Here is a 15,187-nt window from a genome sequence, read left to right as displayed (position 1 = left end):
CGAAATTATTTTTATAAAAGATCTATGTAAATCTGAGTGATTGAATAACTTGACTTGACATCTGTGACACATTGATTCTTTTGTAAAATTTCGATAAATTTATTTTCAAAAGATCTGTGTAAATCTAAGTGAGTGAATAACTTGACTTGACATCTATGACACATTGATTCTTTTGTAAAATTTTGATAAATTTTTTTTTCAAAGATCTGTGTAAATCTGAGTAAGTGAATGACTTGACTTGACATCTATAACACATTGATTCTTTTGTAAAATTTTGAGAAATTTTTTTCTAAAGATCTGTGTAAATCTAGTGAGTGAATGACTTGACTTAACATCTGTGACACATTGATGCTTTTGTAAAATTTTGAGAATTTTTTTTTCAAAGATCTATATAAATCTAAGTGCGTTATGTGACACATTGATTTTTTTGTAAAAAAAATTTCCAAACATCTATGTAAATTTGAGTGAATGATTTGACTTAACATCTTTGAAATGTTGATTCGTTTATAAATTCTCTAAATAAAAATATTTCTAAAGATCTGTGTAAATATGAGTGAATGACTTGATTTGACATATGTGACACATTGATTTAGCCAGCTGAAATTTATGAAATTTTTTATAAAATTGGAACAGATAGGTGTGGCAAAACATATAGCCCCAAGCCTGAAAAAAAGCCAATGTCACAAGTATCCTTCTAACATTGAATATTAAAAAAAATGTTAATTTATAATATTAAAAAGATTTATATAAATATCTCAGCTACAATAAAAAGATGATTAATTCTCATATAGGATCCCTTTGTACATTTCGAGAATTTTTTTAGTCTCTTTGGGATATTTTATCCCAAAATAGTGGTTCTTGCAAATTTATATCCAGTTGACCTGTCATCTATATCTAAACACAATATAATATGACAAGAATGTTATAATTAGAAGACGTTAGGGATATTCAACATATGTACAAATAATAAATATATTAATAGAAATATTAAAATTGACACTCGTTTTTTACATTAGATCAGAACTATGATAGATAATATTAGAAAGTGCCTTTTGACATTAAATTAGAAGTAATTTAGTCATTGTCAAAAAGAGTCTTTTGACATTAGATCAGAAGTATTTTATTTAATGTCTAAAGGAGCATTTTGACATTAGATCAGAACTATAATAAAATTGACACTCGTTTGTATTTGTATCGATGTATGTATATCAGAAATGAAAATCTTAACATTAATACTCGCCTTCTGACATTACATCAGAAGTAATTTAGTCAATGTCAGAAGAAGCCTTCTGACATTAGATCAGAACTATTTTACTTAATGTCAAAAGGCTCCTTTTGATATTAGATCAGAACTATTTTAGTCAATGTCAGAAGGAACCTTCTGACATTAGATTAGAACTATTTTACTCAATGTCAGAATAAGCCTTCTAACATTAGATCAGAACTATTTTACTCAATGTCAAAATGCTCATTTTGACATTGGATCAAAACTATTTAAGTCAATGTCAGAAGGAACCTTTTGACATTACATCAGAACTATTTTACTCAATGTCAAAAGGCTCCTTTTGACATTAGATCAGAACTATTTTAGTCAATGTCAGAAGGAGCCTCCTGACATTAGATTAGAACTATTTTACTCAATGCCAAAAGGCTTTTTTTGACATTAAATCAAAAGTATTTTGCTCAATGTCAAAAGGAGCCTTTTGACATAGATCAGATGTAATTTAGTTAATGTCTTAAGGCTAGCATAAATGGAAAAATCGACATTTCATAAACAAATGCATTGAAGAAAAATTTAGTAACACCTTTGAATTATACATGTTGGAAATTTGAAGTAGAATGGACCTTACATGTTAGGTGTACATTCGAAGGCACCATTCAAAGGTTTTTCATTGTTTTCCTATGTCATCATTTTCTGTGCGTGATACACTTGTATACAAAATACATGTATCTTAGCAAATCACTGAAACATAGAAATGATTTATACATTTTCAAAAATCAAAAAATTGACATCTTACATGCATATAGGTATACTACACGAATTCGGTGGGTAGGATTCGTCCTAATAATGTGTAACCGTACGTCCATACCATGGGATGTTTTATAATGAAAAAGATCATATACCGCCATATACAACTGGATCTCATATCTTGGTTAGCAATTTAACATCTCATATATGGACACGCAACTGAATCACATATTAAACAATGCAAGTGCCACCCAAAACAATAATAAATCGACAAAATTTAGAGCTATAGAGAAAAAAACTAGAGAAGTTACAAAAAGAAAGGTCGGAAGCCTTACTATAGAGCACCATCCACAAGACCATCACGAACAGTACGATAAGTCTATTGAGTCTTTAAAGGTGCATTCTTATAGGCCCCACCGATGGTAAGGAGATGGGCATAAATCCACACTATTGCCACCGAGTAATTTGTCTGCAAACCGATCAAATATATGCCACTTTGAGTGTAAAACATGGGGTATGTACTGCAATCAAGCATTTGAAAATTGATGCAATTAGTATAATAAATATCAATCATGCTTACATAATATTATAAAAACACTTTTCTTAACAGACTTAATAAGCACATAAGTAGCATCAAACTTCACGTCTTCCTCGTTAATGGATGAAATATGGCTGTCATCAAAGTTGTACCACTTATTCTCATCTAGAAGCTGCAAAGTGAATAAGATGGAATCAGATTCCCAAATTTTTTAAAATATAAGAGCAACTCCAAACTAACTCTACAAACAGTACCATTTGCAATCAAAACAAGGTCACATGCCAATTGATGCATAAGGATTTGAGGAGAGGAAAAATCTACTACATTTACTGAGCCTTGATCCGTATCAAGGGTAAAGGCTAGTCATTCACATCTTTGTGCACTATCCTACACTTAAATTTCTCTAAAGAAAATCTCGGGCTTCTCCATCAGATCATCTCCTTATTTCGTCTATATTATTCTTGTTTCTTGTTGTGGGACACAACAATGATCAAAAACATCAATTTATTCTCAATAATAGATTTTGGACTTTGATCATCGTTTTTGCTAAGCGAGCATGTAAACTTGTTAAAGTCTTGATATATAGCCATTCACTACAAAATATAATATAAGAGCAATTCCAAACTACTTCTACAAACAGTACCATCTGAAACTAGGAATACGATGTCAAGAGCAAGGCCCTTACAACTAAACATGTGGAGTGAAATTTATTGGGGCTTGGTTGGTCATGTGAACTGAAGAGGACAAAAAATTTCTAACCAAAATCTTTGAAGGATGTTGGCACCGGTTTACAAGTAAGAAACCACTACTACTATTTGTGTTTGAGCATAAGACTTGGATAATACTCACTTCCAAACAGATTATGAATTTGTGCCAGCACCTATACAACACTCAGGCATTGACCTCAAAAGTCTGTAGACTTGCTGAGCTTAAGTCAGTCGTATTTCCCTCTACTCACAAGCTTGGTGGGGTTAATTTTGGAAGGTTGAAACAATAAGTGAAGCTTCAAAGTTACACTACGAAGTGTCCAATTTCCTTGTGAATGTTTCTTTCTTCCTGTCGAAAAGGGATTTGGAATTTGAAATCTTGAGTCCTGGCGTATAGATTTTTACTAAAATTAATAATATCCTAACTTCAACTTGGACAGAGGTAAGAGAAATAGAGCAAATGTGTGGCAACAATAATGAATGCCAAATTTACATTCAAAAGGGGAATCATATCGACAAAATCCCAACAGCAATGTCCATCGCTAATAATATCAAGAACTAGATACCTAATCTAGCTAAAAATATCAGGATGGTGTTCTAAATATAGATCAACAAACCTGATCTGAGACAGGAATGGTAAGAAATGGGAACCTAAGGAAACCTTCCCCTTTTTAGAAGACGAACTACTCTTCCTAAAAAGGTATCTTAGCTTAAAACTAAAATTCATTTGTAATAATCAACCATCTTCACATATATTATGACCATTATATTTTCATAAGCAAATATTTGAATTGGGATCGAATTCAAAATGAAAGACTATGATACAATTCATAGTTCCCACCCTCTCCACAGATCAGTCTTATGGAGTAGTTGGTTGGTTAATAAGGGACTCCTACATTAAGGCATGAATGGTGGGGAAGAGACACGAGAAGAAGACAAACTTCAGTCACTCAACTCTATCCCTTCAATGGTGAAGCAAAATCTTAACTTTCAAGAGAGGTTCTTTACAGTATACATAAAAATTATTAAAACCTTCTCTACGCCCTCGTCTCTAGTCTACCAACCATTGGGTTTCCTAACAAGATCCCCAACCACACATGTCACCCCAAATATTACAAAAATACACTAAATGATAACGAAAACATCCTTATTCTCTCCTTTGGCCAGTGTGGATGCAGAAATAGGGTACCCATAGTTCCATACTAAATCATAGTCTTTTATATTTATAAAAAATCAAATCATTATATCTAACCTTATCCCAACTTTCAATTCCCTAAAACTGTATTATATGTTATTTTTTGTGGACCAACTCATGTCTCATGACACTGCCATGGGGTTGACACAAGGTCATCATATATATATATATATATAAGGGACTCCTACATTAAGGCATGAATGGTGGGGAAGAGACACGAGAAGAAGACAAACTTCAATCACTCAACTCTATCCTTTCAATGGTGAAGCAAAATCTTAACTTTCAAGAAAGGTTCTTTACAATACACATAAAAATTATTAAAATCTTCTCTACGCCCTCGTCTCTAGTCTACCAACCATTGGGTTTCATAACAAGATCCCCAACCACACATGTCACCCCAAATATTACAAAAATACACTGAATGATAACAAAAACATCCTTATTCTCTCCTTTGGCCAGTGTGGATGCAGAAATAGGGTACCCATAGTTCCATACTAAATCATAGTCTTTTATATTTATAAAAAATCAAAACATTATATCTAACCTTATCCCAGCTTTCAATTCCCTAAAACTGTATTATATGTTATTTTTGGTGGACCAACTCATGTCTCATGACACTGCCATGGGGTTGACACAAGGTCCTCATATATATATATGTATATATATATATATATATATATATATATATATATATATATATAAAATGAGCAAGTGGCTTGTAAAATGAACACAAAGTAGTTATGACGGGGACATCAAAGCTTGAAGAGTAGAAGTTAACAGAATCCAAAACCAATTTCCCTAAACCCCAATATTTAATTTTATTTATAAATTATAATATTTTTCTAATAAATAACAGTAATCCAACATATGAAAAATTAAATAAAACAATCCATATAGCATTAAGCTGGTAAGTAGCTTCATAAAATAAAAGTATCATTGTTGCATGTGTCGTGATGTGGGTTAGGACATGTAGACACGAGTATCCATAACCTCGTGCCAAACACAACAAAAACTATAAAACACATTGATGTTGCATTATGTCTTAGTCGATTGAAAAGATAAGATGACTAGGTAACATGGTATGAAACTAGATGAGACAATGGTAGGACAAGTCATCCTATTGAAGCAAATTGAAAAAAAACAAAAAGACCTAGTATCTTGTCATGGTCATCCCTATGCCTATAATGTTTTAGGTAAGGATGTTTGGAGACGAAAGATAACACATTAGTATGAAAATTTATGTCAATTGCCATAATTAGTATGCAAATAATTTTTGCTCTAATTAGTAGGACACAACTTTCTACAACAAGTTTCAAACAAACAACTTGATTAAGGAGGTGATTTTTCTCTTGTCAGTTTGTCATAGATAACATCAATAGCTATCTATGCCCCCCTCCCCGTGTGGAATCTAATTTTGCTAGTTTAGCTCATTTTCTCAAGAGGTCTTTTAGAGAAATTTTTTTTCAGGTTATGCCTATACAAGCACTAGCAAAAGAAAACCAAACAGTTTTTATTTTTTTCTTTGATGGGTAAACTAGACTTGAACCCACGATATCAAAGTTTCTTGCAAAGTGCCAAACCAACTAAGCTATAAACCAACTAGTCTTCTCTACTAACATTGATTTTATAAAAACAATAGACTCTCGGTGCAATGTTAGAACAATACCTTAGTATCTTGTGTTTTGTCTGTCAGTTATTTGTATCTCAAACATACATACAATATGGCAAAAATATTATAATTAAAGGACGTTAGTTATATTACTTTAATATCTGAAGCTACGAGTATTTGAATGATTTCATCTTTCATAATTCAACAAGGCATAGTAAATTAGATTTTATATTTGCTTACCTGACGACAACTCAATTACTTGCTTATTGTCGTTTTGTCGATTTCTTTTCACTTTGCCCAACGCTGCAGCATGAGTTCGTAATAACTTTGGTTTCATTGAGGTACTCCTTGGTCGTCATGATGCCCAAATTTTTGAGATTTTTCATTTCACTTTCCATATCACAAGGACCACATAAGAAAAGTTATACATTTATAAAATACTTTAAAACAACATTGTGAATATTAAACAATCAGATCGACTCACCTTCAACTTTTCTTTGAATAATATTTACATCACAATCGCCATCATCTTCTTGCACATTACTTGTAAGTATTAAAAGGTTTAATTTAATACCAATGTATACATATCCGTAGACACCCCATTTTTGCACTTGCCTGATTAATCAACTCGTCAACTCGATCGCAACGGTTTCCAATGATGGATGTTTATTCCAATGCTTTATTTTGTTACCAGATATGTTTCAGAAATCCGGATGAGGTATCTCGAACTGACAAAACTTTAGAAACCACGTTACGCTAGGAAAATACGATCCCAAAAACATAAAAATCATCATCTTGCAGACCAAAAAGTAGCTTCACAATAAAAATCACTAAAAATGATCAAATTACCAAAATACCCCAAACATCAAAACAATTCTAGAGCCTACGTTACTATTAGGAAAACTCATTCAAACACATAAAGTAGCAAATCGAAACCAAATAAATTATTTCACCAATTTTCACAGAATTTAACAAAATTATGAAAATGCCCTTCATAAAGTTCACGACCATTTCATACAAAAAATTCATAAATGACAAAAACCAACATTCCCATTGAATTTCTTATGAAAAACTGATTCCAAAATATCCTGGAACATTGAAAAATGACTTAAAACGTAAAAAATCCTCTCCGAGGGAAAATGATAATTTCACAAATTTAATAATTAAAAATTTTGAAATTAATAAATAAAACATTAAATAATGTAAAGTAAAACATTAATAAAATTAATTTAAAATTTTAAACTAAAAAAATAATCAATCAGGCTTTCAGGCAAAATTGTTGATGGTTGCCAGGATATTTATTCAAGGACCCCTCCATCTGGGGGCCTAAAGAATTAAAGATATAATAAAAGGGGGATCTCCAAAAATTAAAGTCAATCAAGTAAGACTAAAGTCAAGATATTAAAAGCCAACCAAGAAAGACTAAAGTCAAAGTATTAAAGTCAATCTCATAAGACTAAAGTCAAAACCCTAAATCAAAATCCTAATCTAAACGAATCAAGTCAATCTCATAAGACTAAAGTCAAAACCCTAAAGACTAAGTCAATCTCATAAGACCAAAGTCAAAACCCTAATTAAAACTCTAAAAGAAATCCTAATCAAACCCTAATGCTTCTAAAAAACTTTATAAATAGGAGCCTCCACACCCTATTTTCGTATCAAAGAAAAAATCCTAGAAAAAGTAGGTGAAGAAGCCTCCACAACCTTTCCAAAACCCTAATTTTGAGGTCCCAACTCCTTACCTAACACCCATACTTCGATTTTAGCCTGAAAAATACTTAGAAGCCTTTCAAAAATACCCCAAAATCCATAAAAAAGTTTGAAGAATCCAGATCCAATAAGGGGATACCTTGCCTCAGAGATCAGAAATCAGATCCGGAGACAGAACGAAACAATGAGTACGGTACAAGGAGCTGTTTCATCAGATCTGAGGGAATAGAACCTTTGCGTATCGAAGGTAAAATTTTCATTTTTTTATCTAGGTTTTGTCATTAGCAATGTAGTCTTATTTGGGATAAGTAGAGACCGGCGTTGGCCGGGCGGGATTGGTGCCTAACACCTTCCAACCCCGTAATGTGATCCCCAGATTCAATTTTTCTATAGTAGATTAGTTTTTTATCCGTTTTAGAGTCAGTTTGGTTCCTAGACCATAATAACTAGGTGGCGACTCCCAAATCTCAAAGGTCAAAAGTGGATCCGCGCACCCCGCGGATCCAGGGCGCTTTCAGTGACGACTCCACTGGGGACTATTGAGGATCAGACTTGAAAAACCCCAAGTATTGGATCATTGCCATGATGACCTAGTTTTTTTTATTATTTAGTTAGATTTATTTTATTTATTTATTTCTTTTTGTGGCTTGATTGTGAATGATTTTGGGTATTACATTTTTGTCCAATTAAGGATCACTTTTTGATGACCCCTAAATAATGAAAGATTCAAATTGACATATGAAAATGATAGAATGATGAAGGTTGGGACAACAATGTTAAAATATTTTTACAGAACATTCTAGTGAGAATTAAGTCTGAGAACCTGTTAATAAAACGTAGACCTCATCGAGTAGATTAATTTAGAACTTGAGTTCACTCGATTTCATTATCTGGAGCCTTAGATATCATCGATGCAAGTTCAATCTGTAAATCTAGAATTATTGCTGAATGAAGGTTGGGACAGTAATGTTAAAACATTTTTATAGAATATTTTAGTGAGAATTAAGTCTGGATACCTTTAATAAAACGTAGATCTCATTGAGTAGATTAATTTAGAGCCTGAGTTCACTCAATTACGTTATCGGGAGCCTTGGATATCATCGATGCAAGTTCAATCTGTAAATCTGAAATTGTTGCTGAATGAAGGTTGGGACAGCAATGTTAAAACATTTTTATAGAACATCCTAGTGAGAATTAAGTCTAGGCACCTTTAATAAAATGTAGATCTCATCGAGTAGATTAATTTGGAACCTGAGTTCACTCAATTTCGTTATCGGAAGCCTTAGATATCATCGATGCAAGCTCAATTTGTAAATCTGGATTTGTTGCTGAATGAAGGTTGGGACAGCAATGTTAAAACGTTTTTACAGAATATTCTAATTATAATTAGGTCTGGGCACCTATTAATAAAACGTAGATCCCATCGAGTAGATTAATTTAATATCTGAATTCACTTAATTTCATTATCGGGAGCCGTAGATATCATCCATGCAAGTTCGGATTATATTTTCCTAATTCACAGAAAATCCGAATTTATCTAGTGTTAACATAGTTAATATTCCTGAGAGCGAGCTCATCTTAACAATTATCATCCTATCATCAATGTAACATCTATTGGAATCTCGATTTATTTTGGATCACCCAAAGGTAATCATTGATTAGACCTTAAAAATTATAAAAATCATGCCTATTATAATGTTTGTTTGGCCAATTATTATATGCCATGCATATTAATTGATTTGCCATTGATCTTGATCAGATATATAGTTGATGTGCTTATTGGTGATCTTAATGATTTTATTGGACTGGTATTTGTTTTGGCTAATATTCATATGGTATCAATGTGTGATGGTATGATCAGGCCCATGGGCCTATTTGTTTGGAAAAGGCCCCGGGCATATCCCACCCTGTTTTGCACACACCACATGCACGTTTACTGTTTTGCATACTTATATGTCCCATATAGCCAACATGACACTAGTGCGTGGCCCGGTCTCTTCTGAGATGCGACGCCATTCATGAAAACCACAACTCCAGTCACGTACCTTAGGGTATATCAAACTGGGGCATCAATACCGTCTGATCAGGTGATTCTGAGAGATATATTGATGCACCCAGACTGGAGCAACCTGAGCCTTTGATCTATTATGAGCCACATAGTCACATGTCCCGATTGCCAACATAATACTAGTACATGGTCGGTGCTCTCGTGGGATGCCAAACCATTTATGAAAGCTACAACTATTGACTCGTACCCGTAGGTATATACAAGATAATCCAAGTATATCAATTGCACTTCTTGGTCAAAACCGTGCCTAAGCGAGATCCTGCCCCGCTGTACCCTACTGTACGAGGGGGATAGACTACGTCTATTCTAGACGAGAGGTATTTAAGTGGGCCTTTGCTCAGCATCGTGCGCCACCTCTCAACTGGGGATCAAACTGGCTATTTTTGGCTTCAGAGAAGTGAGTTGAGGTTTTAGATTATCACCTATACGGTATATCAAACCAAGTCACCACGTATCGAGAGGTATATAGGTGTGCTTGGATAAGGGTGGTCAGATAAAAATGCATTGCACGTAGTAAGTTTAGAGTCTAGAAACCTTCCCTATAGGTCACGACTCGAACTTATCGTGGGTGTTCCCGGGTTGTTCATTGAATGAGACATTGTGAATGATGAATGTATGTGAATGATGATATCAGAATGCATGTGAATGATGAGATGAATGTATATGAATGATGAGATCAAGAATGTGCGGGTTTGTCCTCAAGGATAAATTTTTTGTTGTTTCACCTAATTTGAAATTACAGTATCACTGGGTACACCAACCCAATAAAAAATCCATTTTAAACTTGACCCAGTCCATCTCGATCCAACGATCATTATGGACCGAGCCATTTGAATCAAAATGAAATTCAAACTTTTTTCTAATTTGGATTTTTAACTTATTTTAAAAGAAGAAAAATATTTTTCAGAAGAAAAATACTTTCCAAAAGTAAAATGTTTTCTAGAAGAATAAGATTTTTCAAAAGGAAATGCTTTCCCAAAAAAAAAGTTTTCTAAAAGAAAATATTTTCCAAAAACAAAGAAAAAGAAGAAAAATATTTTTCAAAGAAAAAAATGATTTACAAAAGATTTATTTTTGCATGAAAAATTATTGAAAAATGTTTATGAAAATTATTACTCAATAAAAATATTATTTTTCAATAATTTTCAAGAGTGCAATAAAATTATTTTCCTTTTATGGATAAATTGTTTAATGGATTGGTGTACATAATTCAATAAAATCTAAGGGTTCATTTAAAATATTATCAAGGGGGTAACACTGGAATTGATCAGATTCACATTTGATGGGGTCTCAAGGTTATCATTGTACCTAAGCTCAATCGTTCACCGTTTTGTTAGGGTTACTAATCCGGTCAGTTAGAACGAATGTCAACGCCAAATCAATCGTTAGAAATCCTTTAGAATATCTCAACATTTCCTAGTTGTTCTTTGAAGATCATAGTGCCTCCGTCATGCCAGTTGTAAGTGATGTCTCAGTCCTTAATCTTAATCAAGCTCGTTGTAGATAGTCTTGAGTTTTCATGAGTCATTTAGGTTAGCTCGAGTCCCTTTTTTTTAGCAATGTCATGTTTTCTTTAGATCGAGTCTACTCTTTTCCTGTTGAGTCGAGTTAGTTTATCGAGTCTATAGAGATGTCTGTCACCCCATCTGAAATTGATCGAACAAAGAAAATTTTTGAATACCTCGAGCACATTAATGAATTAACTAATAATCTAGATTCAAGGATAGGAAGATAAAAGTCGGGCTCGGAACAAAAAATAATTCCTAAGAGATTCAAATAGAAACCATCTTATCCCTAGAGGAACACAAAGGGATAATGAATTTTCTCAGAAATTTCAAAAGACTTGTTCGTGGGGGCCTATAAGGATATGTTAAGTGCAAGTTTGGGTGTTGTCTGACACAGGATAGATACTGGCTTGAGAAAATGAGATCAATGAAAATGTTACAAAATGTATTAGTGCTACATTTCTCGAAATGGTAAAGCTCTCAAAATAGATTACCATTCTCAGACTAATGAAACAGTTGAAGCAGTATTGATCTCTAATAATGGGTCGTACATCAAAGCTTAGGGTATCACTTTGTGTTCAAAGTTCAAGATTTGACATCACATTATCTCTCTACCTTCCTCAGATTAATGGAAAGGTTGAAGCAGCCAATAAAATATCTCAAAACAATCGTCAAGGAAATGTGTCAATCACACTAGGATTAGTTAGAGAAGTTACCATTCACACTAGGGGCACATCATACTTCAATGCAGTCTTCCATTGGAGCTATTCCCTACTTTCTAGTGTACGATATGGAAGCAATCTTACCAGTTGAAATAGAAATCCCGTATCTCAAGGCCTTCAAGGAAACTCAATTGTTAGAAACAGATTGGATTAGTCAGTGGTATAAAGAATTAAACTTGATCGGAGAAAAATGACTAAGAGCTTTGTACCATTTGCAAGCTTATCAAAGAAAAATCGCCCGTGCGTTTGACAAAAAGATCAAGGCCCGTCACTTGCAAGTCGAGGATTTAGTATTCAAAGAGAATTGAGCACCTATCTTTGACCCTAGAGGGAATTTCAAACCAAATTGAGGAGGTCCATTCATCATCAAGGAAATATTACTAGGAAAAGATGTCAGGCTTCAAGATCATGATGGAATCGAATTACCAGAACCAACCAACCTTGACTAAATCAAACGGTACTACATTTAAGGAGGCCATCTTTGGCCGAATCAATTCTCATATTACCCAGTTAAATATATCCTTTCTCAATCCCTTTGCAGCCTTTTCAAAAAAAAATTATGCATTTTTCTTTCTCAGCCCTATCACCTAACCTAGGGGAGGGAAGATTCGAACTACGTTTTGGTCTGATCCCAAAATTTTGGGGTACGTAGGCAACTTGAGAACTTACTTCAGGCCTGACCACATCAAAATAATATAATAGATTCCCCGACAAAGAAAAAAAATCTAAAAAGAAAAAAAACTCAAAAGAAAAAGAAATATCATCCAAAATGGGGAAGAAAATTCAAAAAAAAAATTAAATGAAATGCCACACAAGGGGCATTTGGGTTTTGAGCATCAAAATTCCTTTCTTTTTATATCTAGTCCTAAGCTTACCTATAGAAGTCCCCCTAAGTACCGTACGAAAAGTCAAGGAAGATAGCAAAGCATGATCAGATAGCAACTCTAGAAGTTCAGAAGAGAAGAAAAAAAAATGATGAAGCCTGCTGAGTTGGAAATCCGAAAAGGGCGACGTAGGCAAAAATTAAGGCAAGCTTGCAAGGTTGAAAATCTGAAAGGACAACTTTGGCAACAATCAGAGCCAAGAAAAAAAAAAGAAAAAACTCGCTAGATCGAAAACCTGAAAAGGTGATCTAGGCAAAAGCTAGAGCAAGCTCGATAGATTGAAAACTTGAAAAGGCGATCTAGGCAAAAGTTAGAGCAACAAAGAAAAACAGAAGAAAATCCCAAGCTGAGAGCGGTCCGAGCTGAAACATCAGAAGTCCGAATAATCAAGCTCAATACTTAGCTTAAACCAGGCATAGATTCAGAAACCACAAGTATCTTATCTATGACCGATCTGAAAATTCTTACTTCCCCAAGTGAACCAATGGAGAGAAGGGTGAATTATATGATGAGTCTCAAAAGGAAATATTTTGTTCTCTTGAACCTGACTAAAAATCTTTAATAAAATTAATAAAAATAAAAGTTGGATCTTTATTGCGCTTGTGGTAATCAAATATTTTAAACCTTCATACAAGGGGCATTTTTCTTTTTCTTCTAATATGTAGTTTCTCCTTATACTAGGGGCATTTTTTTATTTTACATGATGTATTCAATTATCTCCAGTGTCATATTTGTTATCAAACCAGGAGCATTTTATGTTTGAGCAATGTTAATCCTAAAAGAGAACCCCAAACTTAAGGTTACCCTCTTGATAACAGTTTTTCGAAAAACTCGTGAGGTTCAAACTCAGATTTTAAATTCATAAAACTTTTGGATAAAACCTTGAGATTCAAACAAATGCATTTTGGATCTCACATAGGAGATAGGACATTCATTCTGTCCCAGATCTATTCAGTCCCAGATTCAACCCCTCTTTTTCCAGATTTTATTTTCAATCTTTCTTTCCCAGATTTATTCCTTCATTCTCAGTTTTACTCAGCCAGATGTCGTCGAGGGCTTTCTCAGAATTATGCTCACTTGCCGTCGAGGGTTTTCTTGAAATTATGCTTAGTTGTCGCCGAGGGTTTTCTCGGAACTATGCTCAGATACCGCCGAGGGTTTTCTCGGAATTATGCTCAGATGCCGCCAAGGGTTTTCTTGGAATTATGCTCAGATGCCGTCGAGGGTTTTCTCGAAACTATGCTCAGATACCGCCAAGGATTTTCTTGGAATTATGCTCAGATGCCGCCGAGGATTTTCTCAAAACTATGCTCAGATGCCGCCAAGGGTTTTCTTGGAATAATACTCAGATGCCGTCGAGGGTTTTCTCAGAATTATGCTCAGATGCCGCCGAGGGTTATCTCAAAATTATGCTCAGATGCCGCCAAGGGTTTTCTTGGAATTATGCTCAAATGCCGCCGAGGGTTTTCTCGGAACTATGCTCAGATACCATCGAGGGTTTTCTGGGAACTATGCTCAGATGCCGCCAAGGGTTTTCTTGGAATTATGCTCAGATGCCACCAAGGGTTTTCTTGGAATTATGCTCAGATGCCACCGAGGATTTTCTCGGAACTATGCTCAGATGCCACCAAAAGTTTTCTTGGAATTATGCTCAGATGCTACCGAGGGTCTTCTCGGAACTATGCTCAAATGCCGCCAAGGGTTTTCTTGGAATTATGCTCAGATGCCGCCGAGGGTTTTCTCAGAACTATGCTTAGTTACCGCCGAGGGTTTTCTCGGAACTATGCTCAGTTACCGCCGAGGGTTTTCTCAGAATTATGCTCAGATGCCGCCAAGGGTTTTCTTGGAATTATGCTCAGATGCCGCCGAGGGTTTTCTCGGAACTATGCTCAGTTACCGCCGAGGGTTTTCTCGGAATTATGCTCAGATGCCGCCAAGGGTTTTCTCGGAACTATGCTCAGATACCGCCAAGGGTTTTCTTAGAATTATGCTCAGATGCCGTCGAGGGTTTTCTTGGAATTATGCTTAGATGTCACCGAGGGTTTTCTCAGAACTATGCTTAGATGCTGCCAAGGGTTTTCTTGGAATTATGCTCAGATGCCGCCGAGGGTTTTCTAGGAACTATGCTCAGTTACCGCCAAGGGTTTTCTTGGAATTATGCTCAGTTATCGCCGAGGGTTTTCTCAGAACTATGCTCAGATGCCGCCGAGGGTTTTCTCGGAATTATGCTTAGATGCCGCCAAGGGTTTTCTTGGAATTATGCTCAGTTTATGCTCAGTT

The sequence above is a fragment of the Akebia trifoliata genome, chromosome 4 (assembly GCF_017979445.1).
Source record: "Akebia trifoliata isolate Shusen 1 chromosome 4, ASM1797944v1, whole genome shotgun sequence".
Classification (NCBI taxonomy): domain Eukaryota; kingdom Viridiplantae; phylum Streptophyta; class Magnoliopsida; order Ranunculales; family Lardizabalaceae; genus Akebia; species Akebia trifoliata.
Note: the sequence above shows the minus strand (reverse complement) of the source record.